The sequence below is a fragment of the Rhodnius prolixus genome, unplaced genomic scaffold, assembly GCF_049639745.1.
Source record: "Rhodnius prolixus isolate KJV_2025 unplaced genomic scaffold, Rpr scaffold_8, whole genome shotgun sequence".
NCBI lineage: Eukaryota > Metazoa > Arthropoda > Insecta > Hemiptera > Reduviidae > Rhodnius > Rhodnius prolixus.
The window spans coordinates 33,157,908-33,179,821 of record NW_027411593.1 but is presented as its reverse complement, the minus strand read 5'-3'; the positions used below and the strand labels follow the sequence as shown (position 1 = coordinate 33,179,821).

Below are 21,914 nucleotides of genomic sequence, written 5' to 3'. Positions count from 1 at the left end.
AATTTTCATTTAAAAAATCCGCAAGTGTTCATTTATTGAATCTAAAGGTTTCACTTGTCAGTCTATCAGACCTTGCAATTTAAATAAATTACTGTAGCCAATAAATAATTCAACCAATGACTTTGTAATTTTAATTCGAAAACAGAAACAATAAATTAAGATTAAAGAGAGCAATCTTGTGAACTTTAGTTTAGATCTAAAACAAAACTGTATCGTACCAAATTCCTCGACCAGATTTTTGTCTTAAAAAATTAATGAAATAATAAAAAATATAATTATACTATTCAGTTAAAGGTTATTCCTGTTACATTGTTTGTTGCAATAAATTTTATTATGCAGATTTCTTGATAACAGACTGGTCAGTAGGTGTCTTTAATGCTGTAGGTGTGGATTACTAATGAAAAAGGGAATTTAAATAAATTGTAGTTGCAGTTTTTTATTTTTTTAATTGTAATTCAAATATTTTTGCTTTAAAATTGTTACAGTTCAAGTTGATATCTTTCCTCCATGCTTGGTAACTCTATTAAAACTCATGTTGAACTTAAGATTATCTTATAAAGTTGGAGTTAATTTGGATTTAATTAGATTCCATAGGATTGTCCATTTAATATTAAAAGCATCTCCTTCAGTCCTGTGTACAATCTAGAAAAGTGTTCCAGAGTAAAACTTGTAGGGTAATTGCTGAAGAGCAGATATCTTAACCATTCTAATTTTGCATTCAAAGCTTTGTAGTCAGGCTGATGTTGGTTAGTTGTTCCATAACTTATCTTTCTCAGTCTGCAGTTGTCAGTAAGGTGGAGGTCTTTGTTGGAATAGTTATTCCATAAAATATTTCGCCTCTTTTCAAACAACTTTGTTTTTAGCAATCTATTGAGAACGCACGCCTTTTTGCTAGAACAAAAAGTACTTTATTCTTCTTTCTTTAAGAAAGGGAAATATCACGCAGAAAAGCCTTCCAAGTAACCCCTAAATCGAAAAAACAAGTTTGTAAGAATTAATTTCAAGGGTTGCAGAGAAATGGTGAGTGAATAATTGAATTTTGAATTTCCATTTTTGTTTAAAAGATAGACTAAAAACCTTAGAAATAGATGAGTGTTGTTTAATTCCAAGTAACAGTGATTTAATTATGATAAGAATTAGTTTCTCTTAAAATGAACAATGTCTTTCATACTCAGGTAAAACAGTGTGCCTAGTACCGCTAACCTTAATTCAAAGGGGGAACTGGGCAATAAGATGTATTAAAACAACTGGAAAACATCAAGACTTTATTATGGGTAGGTACTATTTACTTCTTTAAACCACCTTCCTACTGGACAAATAGCAATGTCTAGTGTTATTATCTTGCCACATTTTTTGTGTTTTATTTCTTACAAAATCAAGTAACAGCATCTTTAGCAACAGACTAAGTAGCCATCTCCTTTTTAGGAAACAGTCGTCAGCTAGTAACTAGTTACAATAATCTGGTTATTGAATCGTCAGTACTTACAGAACTTCTTTTTTTTATTAGCAATGGCTAAAGGAAATATTTTTTATTAATGCTAGTTTCTTTATTTGTATCTCTACTATGATTTGTAAGATTCAATCTGCATTGTTACAAAGTACATAATTCCCCATGAATGAAAGAATGAAGGGCATTGGTACCGAAAGCTTAGAGATGTAAAGGTGAAAAAGATCTCAAGAAATTGCTGTTTAAAAACCTTCTCATCATAGAGTATAATGTTAAATGAGCTGCTGAATCTTGGATCCAATTAGGATTGGGGTAGGTTGCAAGTAATTTAGAAGATTGAAGGTTTTTTTATAACAAAGGCATGAAAAATTAGAGTTTTATTTTAATTTAAAGGAAAAGTTGGCTTCATTTTTATGATATAATGATCATAACTTGGTTGGTCTCATTTTGTGACCTTATAAACCCCATGGTCCTAATATTAGGTTAAGATTGAAAATATACTGATGGACAAAATTAGCGCACCACTCAGTTTTTTGTTTAGTTAAAATTAAATAAACTATTTTCCGCTTTTGTTTTGGACGTACATCACTTTTCTAAAGCGATTTAGGGAGACAGAGGTCATTCAAGAAGAGATGTACAGCAGAGAGAGAGACGATAGGTACATCCGGTACCTGGCTTTGCGAAACAAGAGTATAACGGGAAATGAGATAAAAAGTCTCATAAGGCAAGTCCGAAATGTTTCCATCTCCAGCAGGACTGTTAGAAGAAGACTTAATGAAAGTAACCTTAGAGCCAGACATCCTGCTAGTGGCCCTCTCCTTACCACAGTTCACAAAATGTCTAGGCTTCAGTTTGCACGTGAAAATGTGAATTGGACTTAAGACAACTGGAAGAGAGTTCTCTTTACAGATGAGGTGAGAATAGGTCTAAATTCTTCAGATGGCCGTAGTTACAAATGGCTTATTTTTTCAACCAACAATATTTTGAAAGTCCAAAATTTGCACAAATTGGAAATAATAAAAAAAATAAGGGTGGTGCGTTAATTTTGTCCATCAGTGTATTTCAGGTGTCTAAGAGTTTAGGTAACCAGCAGCTTCATTAAATCTCTATGCTTAGTTTCCGTGTACTCAGATAAAGAAAACTTGTTTTGGTTACCAATTTTCTTCAAGCTATACCATTTTTTACCAGCATTCAATTGACATTGACTTTGAAGGAGTTTAAAGCTCTAGAGCCGTTTGCTGTCAAACTAGATAATCTCCTAGAATTGACCATCTCAATGCTAAGATAGATAAACGATTTATTTGAATTTAAAATCCTCCTCACCCATCAGTTCAGCCAGACATTCCCATTACAATTTATTTTAAATTAATGTTTCACATATAAACAATACAACCAATAATACAAGGTCCAGAGAAAAATAATGGATTATTTTTTTGAGAAATTCTCCAAACTGGGTGGATCAATAAAGCACTTTCAGTTGACACTCTTTAGCCATAATCTTTAAAAAAAATAAATAAATAAAATAGAGTTCCTGATTTTTGCGCTTCTGTTTTGTCATTTGTGTTTAGCAAATTAAGCGTGATGGGAGAGTAATAAAGAACTATTGATTTGTAATAACCTGTAGTTTGTAAACGTTAGTATTTCGCGACAAAGTTGTCGTGCAGAAACTCGATCTCGGTTTTACAAACGAGTTAAACACCTCTAAAGTAGTGAGTACAATGGAAATAAGATAGTAATGTATGCGGATCCGGATTTCTGGTTTTGATGAAGTAACAGTTTACTTGCAACTATTATAAAAAATTAATATCCATTTTGTAGATAAGTTAAGCACTACAACAACTGAATCAGCAAATATTCTATTTAATTGGTAGAATTAGGAATTGCAATCATTGCTCTATTTTCTTTGCAGAAAAACATGATTATAAAAACTTTTAACTCCAACCGTTCAGATTCCAACTCTAGCAGCAATCAAGGTGTGTTTCGAAGTAGTTAAAAAGTTATACGAAAAATCTCTTTTGCAATTTCTCTTTTTGTTATTTGTAATTTAGGCGCCCACAGACTGCGTTAAGGTGACTGAAAAAACTATTTTATAAACGACATTGAATGTTGAAAACTCATTATTTTGATTTACCTTCTTATGTTACTTATAACTGATTGTATTGGGAAAATTACCCTATCAATCACTAGTTTTGCATTTTAGTTGAAAGAACTAGATTGAATGATACAAGTTACCCAAATAGTAATAGTTTTTAACATGATTTAGTAGTTTTTCTTGATAGAAAAGTTAATATTTTTTTTTCTGCCTAAATTTTGAAACCATTTTTCTGAACATTTATTGGCGTTATGGGTGATATAAAATACTTAATTTTATCCAACCTGTCCGATCAAAACCTGTAACCAGCGGGGTGGATTTTGGTTTGTGTTTGTGAATTATTCAACTACACGAAATATTGTAATTTTATTCATGATTTCATTGAATTATTGATTACTAATTGATTGCGTCCTGAGCTGCCGACTGATTTAGTGTTGAAAATTTAATTGTCATCTATTTAAAGCACAAAAAATTAACAATCTACAACAAAGGGACATCAAAAGAATAACTTGCCTAGAAACAGTTGGATCATATGGCGGTCATCAGCAGGTTGTTTTATCTGTGAGTATGAATGTATGCTACTTTCACTGACTCCAGGTGCTATCCTATCTTCTAAACACTGAACAAACTCCTTTATTTTTACATAACTAGGAAGGTGGGTTACCACACTTGTTATCCAACCTAACTTATACGCACAAATAAGAAAGTAAAAAAAAAAGAGGTGTTTTAAATCTAATGTGGATAATCATATGATGTTCTTTTGTGTATCTCACATAGTCAAGTTTGACTTTGGTAGGGGTTTAATTAGTGCATTAGTTAAACATTAAAGACTTGAGTGCAGAACAAATGGTGAGCCCTAACCTTCCAAAACCTCCCTAAATATTGTACCTTCTCGAAAAAACACATAGCCCTCAGTAAAAGTTTAAAAAACTTGTTTTTTGATACTTGTAGAGAAATTAGCAATTTCATAAAGTTAACCAATTTGTTCAAACATTGAATTTTAAAAAGTGAATTTAATTCCGATTAAAATAATGAAAACTCTATGCATTATTGCACTGTATACATCTTAACATAAAAAAGAAAATTGAGGAAATTGGAAATAACAGGCTCTTACAAAATCTTCATTATTAATTAAATCATACTTTATGGGGCAAGGTAAATCCAATTGGTTACATAATAGACATTTGTAATAGTTCAGAGGGGTCAAAGCCAAACGCAGTCATATTGACCCTTCCATAACATTCCAGAATACCATTCTTGTGAAGACAGTGGACCTGAGCTAAAATTTGGAAATGTAGTAGGTATTAAAAAATGAACTTTAAGAATTATACGAATTTTGGATTTATAAACGTCAGATTGTTAAACACGTTCATTTAAATTCATTCCAATTCAATCAATTTAGGGTTTTCAATTTCCTCTGTGTTTTTCTTTCAATCATTGAAACTCTATCTTCAGTTTGTGTACTTCATTTATTTATTTTTTTAATCTGCTAATGAGAAACACAAAAAACATAACTATAAACATCGTAAAATAATTAAATTAAAATAATGACATAATTTTCTAATAATTATGAATAAGAATTCTTTAATATTACTGCATTTGCATTATTGAATAAGTAGTCTATAAACGCGTCAACAATAATGCATAAGAAAACGATCTTATGCGGTCACGTGACACTTAATACTTAACCTTACTAGTTACGGGAATTGTTCACGAAGATAATTTACATAGAATAAACCACTTACGGTTTTCATGAAACTTTACCCAACATCTAATCAATTATAATCAATTTTGCATTAATAGATGTCAAAAGTTACTACTTTTATAAGATTTATGGCTTTTAGCCAGATAATGTCGCAATAGACTATCAAAATATATACGTATTATTTATTTTAAGTGTTTAAGGTTGGGAAATTTTAACTACTTTCAGTAGGGCTACTTCGAGAATTGAGAAAAGAAATAGTGATCATTACTTATTCTCAGGGCCGCTATAAGAACTGTAGACTATTCATTCTAACATTGTCCAGGAACCATACTTCATAATTAATATGAATCAAAATATTGGTTCAGTCTGGACAAATAATGTTTCGTTCAGTAGCGAAGTTTAGTCAGCCACTACTTAACTCTGTTCTCTTTTCCTAAGAGCCTCTACAGCTGACTGAAAGAACGTAAGAACATTGCATTGAAGCCGACAGTTCTTTGAAAAGGCTTTGAAATGACCGAAGGAGCGAGTTATATTTAAACATACAAAAAAATAATTAATAATATTTACTTCACCCAACAATTCATTTAAGTATATGTACTTCAGCTCGTAATTGCAGCCACTCAGAAACGTTCGAAAAAGCTTATATGTTTTACTCAAATTTTATAAAAATATTATCAACTAAGTAATTTAACTGCATTAGGTAAATTCTAATTAATATTATTTAGAATTTATTAGAAAGCTGTGGGTAATTAATTTGTGCTCTCGTATTCTCCTGTAGCAAAAAAATTCCTAATTTTAATAAAATTGGATAATACTTTCGTTTGTCAAAAGTTATACAAAGCAGAAAAATGAAAAATACAGATCTTCCATTTTATTGTGGGCCAAAGAGGGCGTGGTGAGACGTACATGGTAGGTAGGCGTGGTTCAATAAACATTCTCGTTTCTGATTGGTACTTCAACCAACCTACTTTTCACACTTCCATTCTTCTCTGTGATTGGCCAATTCTTTATTGCCAATTATTTCTGTGAAAAATAAAAGTTAATTTTTTTTTACTAATTTTTCCTCCGTAGGTATTTAATGAAGAATCAATTTATGCAATAAAAATTTTTCTCAATAATAACTTGAAAAACGAAATATTTTTCTTGCTTAACGTCTTGTTTTCTACACTAATAATGTAAGGGTAAACAGAAAATTGGTTACTTTCCTTCCTGCAAAGTAGGCAAAAGAAACTTGTTGGTCATGTTTCATGTTCACCAATTGTTTCCTACCATTTTGTATGTTTATTTGCGTAGGACTGTTATTTGACGGACTTAAAGAATTAAGAACTCTTTTTACAGACAATGTAAACTTCACTTAACTTCACTGAACAAATATTTTGTAGATGAAAATGGCCATAGTAATGGTCTGTGACATCTAATAAATTCTAAACAATATTAAAGAGAATTTAACACAGTAAAATTACTTAAATGATATTACTGTTATAAAATTTGAGTAAAACATAACATAAGATTATTCGAAGGTTTCTAAGTGGTTGCAATTATGAGCTGAAGATTGAATGAAACGTTGGGTACTTGCTGATTTGTGAACCTTTTGTCGTTAAATCAACCATTGTAACTGTGTTTTTTTAAGGAGATTTTTGTACTTTTTGGATAGATTTTTCAAAATTTTGTGAATTATAGTAATTTGTGATTTCGTTGCCATCTTTTCATGAATTCTGACCTTTCCTGCTAATAAAACGATAGAATACCCTTAAACTAGTACATTCTTTTATAGTTTTAATAAACATATTAAGATTTGTTGCAACAATATACCAATCTGCCACAAAATCCCGTCAAATTAAAGAAAATGAAAAACATGCTAGCATTGAACTTTTGTATAACCTTCCTACAATCCAGACTTTAGACAACTATTTTTTTCTGCCCATGGCACACTTTCTTTGCAGGAGAAAATATAGTAAGTCTGTCCAAGTTAAGAGAGCAGCTATTTGTTTGTTTATTTCACTCTCAATGAATGGAACAGTAAGTTATCAAGTCAATTACAATAGAATACTTTAAACATTAATTTAAAACAAAAAAAAAGTTCATAAAAGGAGAAAACAATTTGTATTTTTTTATTCAAAAACCGCCCATTAATTTTACACACTACAACTATGTTGCTTCTCGATTGAACAAGTGCATGCTATTGGAATTTAAAAGCCAATCGATACACTAACATTTAACTATCTGATTATTTTTAAAAGAAAAGTTTTATCAAATTATTTAAGATTATTTCTTCTGGTTTGGTTTGGCCGCTAGATAATTTCTATAAAATGTTTGGTTGGTTGATAGTCATTATTTTAAAAAATTCATGCAATTTATCTCAAAAATTAAATAAACCACAGTAATAATTCCTTAAAAAATGAACAAAATACACAGTAATGTCACAAGCAAATTACAAAATAATTCTTAGAACTTGCGCTAACAACTTAATAAAATTCTAAATAGAAAATAGGGTCAGTTGAACAAGAATTACTGCTGTTACTTTACTTTTTACGCATTGTGATAAAAATATATTTTTTTTAATCATTTATTTAGTTACAATCAACGCATTTTGCGTTATAAGCAACAATGATAACAATATATAACAGAATAACAGAGTGGAGAAGTTACCCAGCGGTAACACTCCAAAAACATTTTAAATTTTACTGACTCTCTTCATCAGAGAGGAGATCGCGAGGCCACTGTCTTTTAAGACGTCTGGAAATGCTCTTGAAGATAGATGTTGTTCAAGTGGATTGTGATGTGTTTGAATGCTAAGATGGAATTTACTGTAACGTGTTTTTGCAACTTGTGTTGCCCGAAAGGAATGTTCAAATCTGTGTGAATGGTTTGATTGGGTGACGTAGAAAGGAGCGTTTACTATAGAGCGAAGAATTTTAGACTGCAAGGACTGGATCCTTTGCAGATTTGAGCGTTTGGTTAAACCCCACAGTTCGATGTGATAAAAATATTTAAATACATTTTATAATAACACAAGCTCAAATAGTTGTTTCTTCCAAATTTTCTTTATGAGAAAAAGAGATTAGTGAGTACGTCTAATCTTTAACAAAGTTAGGAATAAAAGTTTTGTTTTATATCAGACCTAAGCTCAGTTTCTTTCATTTTTTGTTACAACAAATGAATGATAACGCTGTATATACTGTATGCATAAACAAAATATTTATCTACCTTTTATAATAAATATATTCCAGAAGTTACAGTTTTTTTTTAGTTTTCTCCTGATGAACAATTCAGTAAATCTGCAATACTGGAGTATCCATTTTATTTGGTGATCTGATTAACTTGCTGTGATTCACAATTACAGTCGAAATATTCACTTATACTCTTGTTATTTGACCTTAAAAAAGCACTCATGTGATGTCATTAAAAACGATGTAACAAAATAACTCATTGAGGGTAGGTTGTTCCCTTTTACCCTACTAACTGATCTTAGTGAAATTATTAATCTCGTTCGCCTTAAAGGCGACTTTTAAAGAATATTTGTTTATCTAGAATTGTATTATACAGAATATAGAATACAAAAACAGTTCTAGCTTTGTTAGATCAGCTGTTTTATTTATTATGAAACTGTATTTCTCTTCCAATACACCCAATCTCCACTTATAGAACATTTATTACACTTTCAATTTACATTTTCCTGCCACCTACAAGCTTCTTCTTTGGCCGTTTTGTCTGAAACAATGTTATCTATGATATTTTTACCTACATTTCCACATAGATATCCCAGCAAAAATCTTGGCTATATTTATATGTTGTTTCACTTTTTTACAGTGGCATGTTTAAGATAATTATTAGGACATTAAAAACATTCTTCTTCAAAAGAAGTGATGCTTTCTCAACTTAATTGAAAGTAGTGTAACTATAAAAGTATTTCTTACGATCCCAACTCTGTCTTTGTCTTTTATATTTTAATTAAATTCTAAAAGTAATTGATCATTTTGGAACTGCACGAAAAGTCAAGTCGGGACAACTTGTAAACAAAGACAACGGAGCGTTCTGGGCAAGACAGAGATCCAATGAAAGTAGCGAGGATATCTTGCTTTCAATCATCTGTGGCTTTCATTTTATTTTTCTCCAGAAATCATGGGTGTTTTGCAGATATTATATCTAACCCATGTAAATTAAAACTCACGACGATTAACACAAACACTGCGGAGAAGGGTACAACCATTTGTACTATTTAGTACTACCTATAGGCAAACTAATGATTAACAAACTTAAAGCAAACCTATCACACTGGAATAGCTATTTAGATTATGCTTCGCATAGAACTAGACCTATTTCCTAATATTATAACAATAGATACGGTAAATTTCCATCTGTCAATCCACTACTCAATAATTGAAGAGCTTGGTGCAAAAAGGAGTTATCTACAGTTTTTACAGAATGTTAGATACATTATTATGCCTGTCAAAAAGAAAAATAATAATATCTACCTAATATAAACATTAAATAGACCTAATATAAAAATTTTTGTTTGATTGATGGTGTCATCTTTTCTGTTTGGAGCAAAAGAAAGTTATCTGCAGTAGAAAACTCATTTTTGCTCCAAATCTAACCTAGGTTAGAGAATAAGTAATAATAAACGAGGTCTGCATAAAGACCCGTTTATGCACCAAAGATGTAGAATTGAACTACAATAGGGGGCGCCACTAAACACATTTTCTGGAAAAAATGTAGATAACTCTTTTTTGCACCAAGCTCATCAATTACAAATTATAATTCAGTATTTTTTAGACATAAAACTATTAAAAAAAAACAAAACGAACTATTATAAAATAAAGTCGAATTCACTAAATTGTGAGAAGTTTTAGATAACAAGGCAACTTGTGATTTTTGGAATATTTATGTAATGTATGTAATACATAACTTCAGTTCTCCATTTTTAAAAATTGAAATAAATAACTATTTTTATTTGTTTGTTTTAATATTCCGATGTTTTTAAATTTAGTTAGGCAATTCTCCCAAGATATGGGTTAAATTTCTACATATTTTTTAGACACTTTATTATTTACAATAATTCTCAGTTTTAAAAACATCTTAAATTGCTTAATTTAAACATTACGTACATTCCTTCCAATATATTATCTGATCCACTACTATTTACGATTATAAATTCATTAAAAAAAATAATATGTTTTACATTAATATAAAATAAGAATTATTGTATAAGAATATTTGTTTACGCATGACCCCTATCCTTCAGAAAATGTTATAAAAAACCTTGCCTTTTTTCTTTCTGTGTCTTGTGTAAAATGATCTTGAACTATCTCGGCCAGATTAGTTCAAGTTCCTTAAAAAAAAAAGAAGTTTTCTGTTTACAACAAACAACGGGGAAGTAATGAGACAGAAATATAATTAACTACATGAATCGAAAAAACTATGTTATTGTATTTTCTAGCTTCTATAACTTCTACCAGATATCCAAATGTAGTCCATGATATCATGAACTTCGTTAGCTAATATTGTTCGTTAACAATGTTAGCTAACAATTGTCGCTACTGTTAATATTTTGTAATCTAATAACAATGTAACGCGAACATGATTATTCTTTGTGTTGACCGTAAATTTCTGTGGTGACATATAATTTCATATTCTTGTTAAGTAATAGAATTTTTAACATTCTATTAGGAGTTAAAACACCGAAAATGGGGAAATAAGACATTTTTTTAGTGTAATTGCACAAACACTGCTAAATATTGACAGTAAGTAAATAAGAGTAGAAAACAGAATTAGAGTTCTCTGTATGAACCTCATAAACCAAATTCAGTGAACGGATGAAAATCTAAAACAAAAGGGAATCGGGTAAAGAAGTCACAGTATGGCATACTAAGAACCAAAAAAATTTCCAAATTAAAAATTTATGCGTGAATTATTAAAAAATGAATTAAAAACAAATGCGTAATCTCTATCTACTTTTAGAACGTCATAATTTCAGTTGTTGTTGATTAGTCAGGTTATTCTGTGTATCCAATATACACTTATCAAAATCCCAGACTTTGTGAAAATAATTAACTACTAACTGACTCAACCAGCCAACTGGTTGAACAAGGCCTTCTTTTGTCAATTTTCTCTTTAAGTTCAAATATTAGATTGCGATCGATTTTAAATTTTCGTGTGAAATTGAATTATCACCTGAAAATCCATGTTTTGTCGATTAGCATCTCGGTTTCTCTCCGTATTTTCATCACCTTGCTCTCTCAGAAATAAACAATCATAAAAAAAGCTAAAGATTGATCCCTCCATTGAGGGATCCTATTGGATATTACAGTTTATACCCATCAAGTGTCCTTTTTTTACTAATTCTATCAAGATTTTCTTACAAAAAGTTCTAAATATGACGAAAAATCAATTAAACGAATTTTATATCATATGCGCTCCAAAATTTAATGCTACATAATTGATTTGAATGATATTTTGAGGTTGTTCAAGGTTAACAACTTTATTACTTTATCGGCATGTTTAGTGTAGCGGTTTTTAATTTTTAAAAGTAGGGTAAGTATGTACGTACATTTATCTAAAAACGATGAATTTTTATTTTAATGGCAAATTAATAATATGCTTGGAAATTACAATTTCACCTAATGCGTTTTTAGTACAAATAACACTTTAAAAGAAGTAATTAATCAATCCAATTATTTAAATTTGTTTTGTTTAAAATCTGACATTTTAAGAAAATTATTCAACCGATAGTGATGGTAATTATTACATCTTTGCGCTGATTTATCTTGAAAATGTCACACTTTTCGTTACACAGTTCGTATTATACACACTTTCATGAACCAAAAGAAGCCTCTGATTAGCAAACTACATTCTTTAGATTATTCAATCATAGAATTTGATTCTTTTTCTTAGCAAGACGATGCTCTAGTTCTAAGTGGAGCTTAGCAACAACTTCGTGGCTAGTTGGCTTGCAAAGCCCGCACAAATTTTCAATTATCGGTACAACCAGTTTTATCTTTTGAAGCTAATAAAGATTTTCCTGTAATGAAGATAATAATTTACATTCTTGAATGAGAGACGAGCTGTATATATTTTTATAAATCCGGACCGAACCAGTAGTGAGCTTCTTCCATAATGAACACCTTTGATTTTAGTTAATGGACACATTTCGCTATTTTTCTTGCAGCTTCGGATCAAGGCTACAACTGATTTTTGAAGAATCCAAAAACATAAAAGGTTTGCTTCAGCCTTTTTTCGTCCCCTCACTCATCATTCTTGTAGCCTGCGAACTATGATATCCAAAATAGAGCGAGTCTAATGAAGCTCACTAAGATATTGAATACATTCCTATCCAGCCTAAAAAAAAAACTTGATTCGTAGGCATTGCGTTCTGTCTATTCCAGTATTATGGATATTCTATTTCATGAGAGTCCTTACAGAAAGCAGAGGATAACAGAGAATCTACCCTGGTTAGGTTATTTTGAGTTCCTGTCTGGTGTACCAAATAGATTCTGCAAACGTAGTCGCTCTATCTATTAGTTCTTAAATTATTCCCTAAAGTATCGAAACTTTGCGCCCTTAGACTCGCCTGGAGCCAAAACAACTAAAGATGATGAAGATGAATTCTGCCTGATTAAAGGGCTTCCATTCTTGTGCGCGCCTAACCACAATTTGTCGATCTTAGTAATTATAGAAAACATTTTTTATTTTATTTTTACAGTCAAAATAAATAAATCAATCCCCTTGTCATGATATCATTCGTATAATTGCCCAATTGCCTTTTCACCTTAAACTAAACTAATACGATTAATTATTTATAACACATAATTCATTTTATTTATAGATCTGTGTCTGCAGTGAACATTGTGCACTTTTAAATTGAAAGTCTTTTCATCTGTAATTTAAAATTATCTATTCCACTTAGTCATATTTATGTGTATTTTTATCTTGAGACTGTGTTAGTAGGTGAGCGGTGAATGACCCTGATTGGTATTTATTTACTCTAGACATTACAATATCATAAATACATAAATAAAGAACCTAATATGAAAGAGGGTTTATGAACTTTATTTAGTGGTGCTAAGGAGTTATTCACTATCGAAATGTCTCACGAAGAATTATTAATAATGATCTTCCTTTCGGGAAATAGTAGTTCTTTAAAACTACACGTTACCAACGACTATATTCAACTTTTATTCCATTAGCTACAACAAATGAATTCCCAAAAAGGTTTGGTGGTTAAAACAGGTGTTTATTCATACCTACCCAAATTAGCCTCAACTTCAGAGAAATTAACTTGATTTTAAAACACAGATTAAAAGATAAAAAGAATTATGTGTAATTAATTAATTAATTAATTATAATTAATGAATCGTGTCAGTCGTTTAAGGTGAAAAGACAAAATTGCGCAATTGTACAAATGGTATAATGATAAGGGGATTTATTGATGGCAAATCGATGAAGAAAGTTAATAAAGAGGCGTACGTTTAAATATTAAAGTTCAGGAGCAATATAATCAGTAACATATGCGTGGTTGAAAGAAGAGCTATCTTCAATAAGTATAATCCCAAACTTATGATTAAATTGTAAGACGCTATAGTGGTTCCAAGCGCAGCGTTATATTTTGGCAGTGAATGGACAAAAAAGCTGGCAAGAGAAGAGAATACATCCATTTTCTCCATTCTGATCGGATTATTTCATATACAACTTGAATGCGTGTAACCATAAATATGTATTTGCACGCATTTTTTCAACATGTCTGCCGAAAAATTCTGTGAGAAAACGTTTTATCCGAAAATAGATTTTAAATGCTGCCAAAAGAGCATGATCATCTGATAAAGTTCCTGCAGAAGATCGCTGTTACAAGATTCCTCCACACTAGCACATTCTGCCAGAATTGATGGAATTTCATGAAGGCCATCAACAGATTTTGCAGCGTTGCATGTTTTTTGTAAAAAAAAAAAAGAAAAAAAAAGTGACATGCAAACGTTACTTTACAGAACTCTGGCAAAATCTTACTAGGTTGCGAATTCATTTCGTGGGACTAGATAAAATTAGTAGTTCGTCAACTGGATATCACTACTGATGTTTTATTATCATTTTTATTAGTTTGTGATAAAAAAAAAAAAAAATCACGAAACGTCAATTTCCAAAATAATAATTTCGGAAAATTGTACTTCCTTCATATTTCCTTTAAAGAAGAAAATGGTAACTGAACGAGCGTCTTTAAGATCGTAGATTTCTTTTCCAATTTTTATTTAAATTTCTTAAATATTTTGAAGAAAATTGTATAAATTGAGAATCAATAAAGTTAATTGAATAAACTATTTTAAAATGTTTCTACAAAATGGACCCGTTCAAGAGTAACTATCCTTTACCGGCACAGGTTGTCTTACTTCATTGATCAGGAAGAACTTTCTTAAAAAAAGATAAACAATAACATTTACGATAGAATTTATTGCAGATTACAACACATCAGTTGTAAAAAAAAATTCTGGCAATTAGTTTCATTTCACTTAAACTTTTGAGATTTTGTCAAGAATACGTTACAATTCTGTCTTTTAAAAGCGCTTGTAGAGTTTGATAAGGTGATAAAAAGGTTATTTAAATTCAACGACTCACTTAAGGAACATTTGTTAAAGGGAGTTAAAAAACTCATTTCTTATTGCGGCATTAAAGTTTCTTTAATTAAAATATTTAATTTTATCTCTTTCCTTAAAAAAAAAAAATTAGAAGAATCCCTTGTTTGTTATTTGATAATTTTAAACATCAAACATAAATGCGATTTAATAAATGCATAATAATGAAAATTACTTACTCTCTTATAGATCCTTTTATTAATTATAATGCTTATAAGATACGTATCCGCAGCACGCGTGTTTACTATTGAACTGTGGTAAGAAAAAGGTGACGGTCGTAGAATTACGTCCTCCACTATGTAACGTAAGGTTCCCTCACTCCCTTCTCTGTCCATCTGGAAGTTTCGTAAAAGTTGTTCGCACCCCTCTGCTAAAGTAGCGTCTTTCATTACGCTAGAATTGCTGTAAATGCATTTATGTTTATTGTAATTATTTATTTTATGAATACAAAACACTTTTATTAATTGGGAGGAATTAAATTAGTGATCTACTTTTAACCCTTTATATTCTTTATATTCGTTTATATATATATATATAAACGACATCTTTACTGACTTAATACTTTTAGTAGAGTACAAAATATTGGAACAAATGTCATACAGAAACCGTAGTGAGGAACCATATTTTAACTTCTTAAGAGATAGAAAGGCCACATCCGTCGAAGACGTCCAAGATAATTATCATGGAGTCTATGGAATGAAAGGCGACCTACTAGAGATCTGTGTTGACAGCATAAAGGTTCGAAAGATTTCCTTAATGCTTTTTTTTTTATAGTAACATAAAGGAAAGGGATTTTAATGTCTTATTTTGTTTTACGGATTTTTTAATTGTAGAAATTAAATACGTTTTAAACACGATCGTTTGGTTGTATTGCAAAGTTCAAGTTTATGCAATATGTGGGTTTGAGAACTGAAATGCACATTATTCAAATATTTTCTAGCGAAAGTCGTGATCTGTGGTCTAATGGTCTTTTAAAAAGACGATGTCATTTGTGATTCTCTTCTTTTAAGAAATATAGTATTTGGTTTTTGTGCAATAAATATATTCCCTGGTTTTCTTAATTAACTACTATTAAACAAATAATGGTTTAAACTATGATAGATATTTTTTCTAAAAATATCCAGTTGCAATTTAAGTAAACTTTATTGCAATTTAAGATAACAGTTGCACGTAAGTTCAAGCTTCAAGTCAGAAGTGCATTGTTTATCTTCCATGCCGACCTCAAGTGTTGACTTCTTCATCAAAGGACAAGAATAGTGCCTTCACGTCGCAATTTAAATGTTTCTATCCCAGAAGTGATGAGCATCACTCAGAAAAGTTAAAGATAGAGAAAAAAAGGATTCCATCCAAATTCTATCAATGAAGCTGCAAAATTATCAATATTCCTTCAATAAAACTATTAATATTACCTTAATTTTTCATTGCGAAACGTTGAATCTAAAATGACAATTAAATAATGAACTCCATAAAAGTACTTCGCATTGATTTATAACATATCGTGGAATAATATTTCTTTAACATGGAAGGGTCCAATTGAAAGAGGCCTTGTTGATACCAATAAAACTTTAACCTAAAAAGGAAGTTTCCTTTGCTTTCACTTACACATCTTTGCTTTTATTGCTACTATGGAGGAATTCGTGCTCTTGTGGAGGATATAATATAGAAATGTAAAGATTGTTTGACATGATAAAGGATTAGGTACGACCTCGCATCCATATACCTACTAATGCCAGTTGTAAGAGCATTTTTTGACCTTTTTTCGCTGCAATATAATGAAGGACAATATCTCTCTTTTTCTTAAATTATAATAAAATTGACATATTTGCTCTTTATAAATTTAGTTTCATACTTACTTATTTTCATAAAGAATTGCTTTAAATGTTTTTGCATTAATCTTAAATATGAGTAATATGTGCGTGTAAAAAAATAAAAATGTTGCGATTTGTATAGTTTGAATGAAAACTACAAAATGTTGCTATTGTTTGGGCTTAATCTTATGTTCTTAATGATGCATGGACGTCTATCCATGGAGCATTGCTAAACCGCTTTTAAGAAAAAGTAGTGTAAAAAAAAAACTTAACGTAGCCCAATTAATAGCCACTTAAAAACACTTAAAAATTGTCGCGACAGTTGTGTCGCTTCTCAGAGAAGTGTTTTTCGTCCCATTTTGTTCAGAACATTCATTTCATATCTTCCAATTCACATGAATACCGCTATCTTCACAGGTGCAGACGACATTGATATACTCGCTCTTCATTCAGACCCAGCTTAATCAACACACTTCTTACTACAACATTTAAATTCCCAAGAAGAGGGTTAAAAGGGATTAGCTATGCGGTTATCGTATTGGATTCCCCGAGGAGCAATCCAGCTGCTGACCCTTAGATTTTTCTCTTCCTAGGAGCTTCTTACAGCTTACTGTCCAATGATGGACAGTGTTGTCTGTAACGAGAGAACTCTGTCTGGAGGCCGGCAGTGCACTGAAAAAAGCTGCGTGGCCAATAACTTGTTGACTCGCCTTAAATAATTTTAAATAACTCCTTGACAGGCGGACACATGTGTCGCTGAACAGAAAGTTGAACGCCCATTATGCAGTCTTGGACGAAAGCGCATAAAAAATCCACACTAGAACACTGATGGCGTAAGGTATATAACTTTAGGAGCAGATTTTTTAGAGTGGTAAAATGTATTCAGTAAAATAAACCTTGGCTCGAACAATGCGGTATCGGAATCTAATTGGGTTTCAATCATGCATTCCAACTTCTACCGACCCTAAACACAACATTCAATAATTCTATACTGCATAGCGCTCCATACTATGTCTATTACTGAATCTTTTACAAAGATAAAAAAAAAGTACCTTTTTCTGCAACCATGTAGGGAAGTTCTCATTACTCAATTAAAATCAGCTGTGTAATGCCCAACTTCCCACACTAGTGGGGGGAAATACCCATTAGTGTCACTTTCCGCACTTGTGTGTGGAAAAACTTTATTGTGCTTCCTTGATATAAGAAGTTTTGTTATTAACATAAATATTTTCTGTAAAACTTTAATAAGCTTATTTAACGTAACTAAATAATTAAAAAACGAATATTAAAAAATAAAATAAAAATTGAAAGGAATATAGAAATAAAAATAATACTTTAATAAATAATTAGATATTTTTAATTATAACAGTTAAAAAGGTTATAGTGTTACCTTATAGAAATTTAAAATGGATTCTAGTGATGCCTGTTTAGAAAACACTCCTCCATCAATAAAAGAAACAGCAGAAAATGTAATAAGTAATGTGAATACGTAAGTAATGTAAATAATTGTAATATAACAATAAATGTTTATAATAAATAAATTACTTTTTGTAGACTGTAAAAATGAAATTTTTAATTTTATTAGTTAATAAATGGTTGCAGAAAAAATATAATATTCGCCTCGCTTCGCTCGCTCGTGCGTGCAAACCCTGCCTCGCGTGAGGAAAAGTACTACTTTCCACACTTGTTAAATAAATAACTATTTATTTTAAAACTAACACTTTCCAGAAATTTCACTCTTCCGCACTTCGCGGATCCACTTAGTATCCAGTTTTCCTTCTTTGATTCATCCTGACAATCCTAACCGTTGACTGAGATGGTGCTGGCATGATTTATGATCTTGTACAAATTAATCATTTATAAAATATGAAGTTTATCTTTATAGCGTTTCTTCCTTCCGGAATCACTTAATTTAAATGGCCCTAAGCTACATCAAGAACACTAATTCCGGTAAACAAATAACAAGGTTATCTCTCTTTTTTGTGTTGTCATTTATTTATTTTATCAAACATTGCTACCAGTAACCTAAGAAGTCAATGCCATTCATTCATTACTCTATTCCACCTAATTATGAAATGAATATGGTGGTGTTTCTGACCGGTTTTGGTAGAAATTTAATAATATTACTATTATTCTTTTTTAAAAAAGCACCAGATAATATTAGGACGATATAAAATTGTCCTTCGTGTGTAGTGATCACGAGGACTCAGTGTAATATATCTGTTAACCACTAACATATATTGCAAAAATTATGGGCCAAGGGAACAGAATTCCTAGATCTAGTAACCAATATTTATTGAAGTGGTTAATGTATTAAACTCGGTAACCCATGAATGACAACATGAGAGGTTAAATGATACGTAAATCAAATGCGATGTTAATGATTATAAAACCTTCAACATATTACAAAACTAAATTATGTTCAACATAATGACTGACGATGCAATTTTGGAAAGAAAAATATTATTATGATGTCTTTTTTTTATATTCACCTACTTCCTTAACTGGAATTGTGGAAACTATGCCAAATTTAGAGTTACTTACAAAATCCTGATCACAAATAATAAAATCGACGACTTTCTTGAAATGCGGTTAATAATTGTTAACAGTTTTTATTGTATATTATGCAGAATCTGACTGATTATTGTTCTAAAAAAAGTGTCTTCTATTTTATTGATTTATGATTAATTAAATAGCGAATAATTCTCAGTGGGGCTAAAAAAAGACGAAGTGTACTTTCTCCAGCATGTTGTAAATAGGTTTAGGATGAGTAGATGTAAATAGCAGGTTCTTAGATAAATGAAGGAGTGTTACATAATATTATTCGTATTAGTGAGTACACAAGATACAAGTGAATGTTGCAGGCTAGAAAGCAAAAGCTGATGCCAACAAAAACATAAACATAAAATAAAACTGTTCCCAGAATCAGAGATATTTGAAGGAAATTTTTCTAAAAATAAACGCATTTTATTTAAATTAAAAAAAAAAGAACAAAAATAATGGTAGCATTGCATTGTTTAAAATCTGCATTGAATATAAATTGAATATAATTTTGATCTAAAATACCCTTCTTTCCCAAGAGAAACTATTCCTTTTAAAAAGAATCTATTGTCTGGAAGTTATTCACTATATCTCCATTTGCGCCTGGCATTTGGGGTTTTTGTTCAACTCAAAGAGTATCTTATCCTCACTTTTCCGGCCTCATTTGTATAATTACCTCCTCGACAGATTACCAAATCCTGCAGGAGTTAACCAGATCTAGGTCTAAATCCTTATCTTTACACAATTTTCACCGTTTATATTTTCTTATCGTTCTCTTAATCTCCATTCCTCATATATTAATCCTTTGCCCACTTATTATCACACCGTTTAATCTCATATAAAAATCCATTAGGCTTTGGCTTAAAAAATTGAGAGACAAAATAAATGAAAGCAAATGTGATATATTCATCCTAAGATAAACAATCCTTCCACCTGATTACTTAATTAGCCCTCATTTTTCTACTATAAAAAAAAGTAGAACTCTTCATGGACAAACAACAAACCGGCAACTTGCATAAAGGCTTATAACAAAAAGTAGTGAACAGTAGATATAAACCTCTCTCTAAAATTGTTAACTAACGATGGAAACTTTCACTTAAACAACAAACTGAGATTAACTGCAGCTATAGTAATTCATAGTTACCAAAATTCTTAGTAGCTCAACGTGAAAATAAAATTCAATAACAAAATTACTTTAAAAAAAAACGTTAAAATTCAAGTTTTTTTCATTAAAATCAGATTTATAAGTTTGTAAGTTATCTCCTTCAAATAATATAAAGCTTTCTTTTAACCCAGATTGGGCTAAATGAGTTTTGGGTATTCCCCTCCAGAGTGCAGCTTACTTTGGGTCTATTATATTTAAAAAACAATAAATGAATAATATTATCTGTTATTTAATTGAAAAATTAACACATTCTGGTTATTTTCTTTAATTTCAACTAATAACTTATTTTATTTAAAAAAATATATATTCCATTCTAATCGATTGTGTAAGAAAAGTCCACAATAGGTACAACAATAGGTTCTCGAAGAATGATATAAAATTTATTTTTTTCAGGTTGGATTTCAGCCCACCCACTAATCAGGTGTCGTATACTAAACGAAATATATTTCCTTTATCATTCTTTTAAATAAAATCCAGGGCCAAAATCGGGAAACGAACCCACTTGTCGGCTAAAGTGGCGCCTAAGAACTGTATTTCATCTAAAATAATTATTATATAACAATTTTTATTCTTTAATGGATAACTATTTTTACTTTCTCTTTCAGTTTCGTTAGAAGTTATTATTGTTGATTCTTCATACCAACATTTTGATTTTACTATAACTACTTTCGGTGAAACAAAATTAAAAAGCCATCACAAGTTAATAAAACTAAACACAGATTGGTTAAGCAGATTAATCTTAACAATGTAGAAATATTAATTATGTGAGCTACGGATTGTATATTTCAAGGTGGAGCACTTTCAATCTTTGTTTTAAAAACCTACTTTTCTTCAGAATGTCATTTTTTTAAAAAAGATTTGTCATTTAATAATTTCATTATTAATGTTTGTACTATAATGTTAGGTGAAGGACTAATCTTTCCATTTGTCAAGTACTTCTTAGAAAATAAACTAGAATTTCCAGACAATTTTAGTAGAAGTACATTGATTAGTCTTGGAATTCCATTGATTGATGCAAATTTATCTTAATAGTGTTTCCCATCGTTGGGTACGTCTTTAAATAAATAGGTAATAGAACATAACCCCTAGAATTGTTTATTGAAGGATGAAAGGTCTAGGGCAAGCCAAGGTAGACTAATTATTGAAGGGCACACTACCAAAAAACAATAATCTACCACTGACTTCAATTCATTAATTTGACGGCACGTCAAAAGAAGCTCAAGTTCAAGAATACATTTCCAGGGACCTTCAAAAGTCAATCAACACTTTGTTCAACAAAGCAAGGTGGAGCCTAGGACCAAGTTACAGCAAGGAGAATTTGTTTAGCAAAAATTGCATTTTTCCCCTCCATAAAAAAAAATATATTATTATTTTGATTATTATTATTATTAAAGAGAGCAAGAACATAGTTCTTAGTCACCAATTTTTTAAAAAATAAATTAAAGCTTCAATAAGAATTTAAAGTGCGTTACTTAGAATCATTGATATTTAAAGAAGAAACAAAATTTAAGAATTAATATGTCCCAAAGAAACTGT

At 30.5% G+C, this 21,914-nt stretch overlaps 1 protein-coding gene across 3 annotated transcripts in view; it reads right to left on the bottom strand.

Annotated features, from left to right (window-relative positions):
- Positions 1-15,160, bottom strand: part of LOC141451239 (scavenger receptor class B member 1-like) — a 68,406-nt gene extending 53,246 nt beyond the window's left edge. Inside the window, exon 1 of one of the 3 annotated variants that reach the window (XM_074122473.1) lies at positions 15,044-15,160. The gene's annotated coding sequence lies outside the window, so the exon portion shown is untranslated. Of the gene's footprint in view, positions 1-4,052; positions 4,400-15,043 lie in introns of those variants that run through there. The other 2 variants (XM_074122469.1, XM_074122472.1) reach the window with 2 other exon arrangements.
- Positions 15,161-21,914: the final 6,754 nt, after the last annotated feature.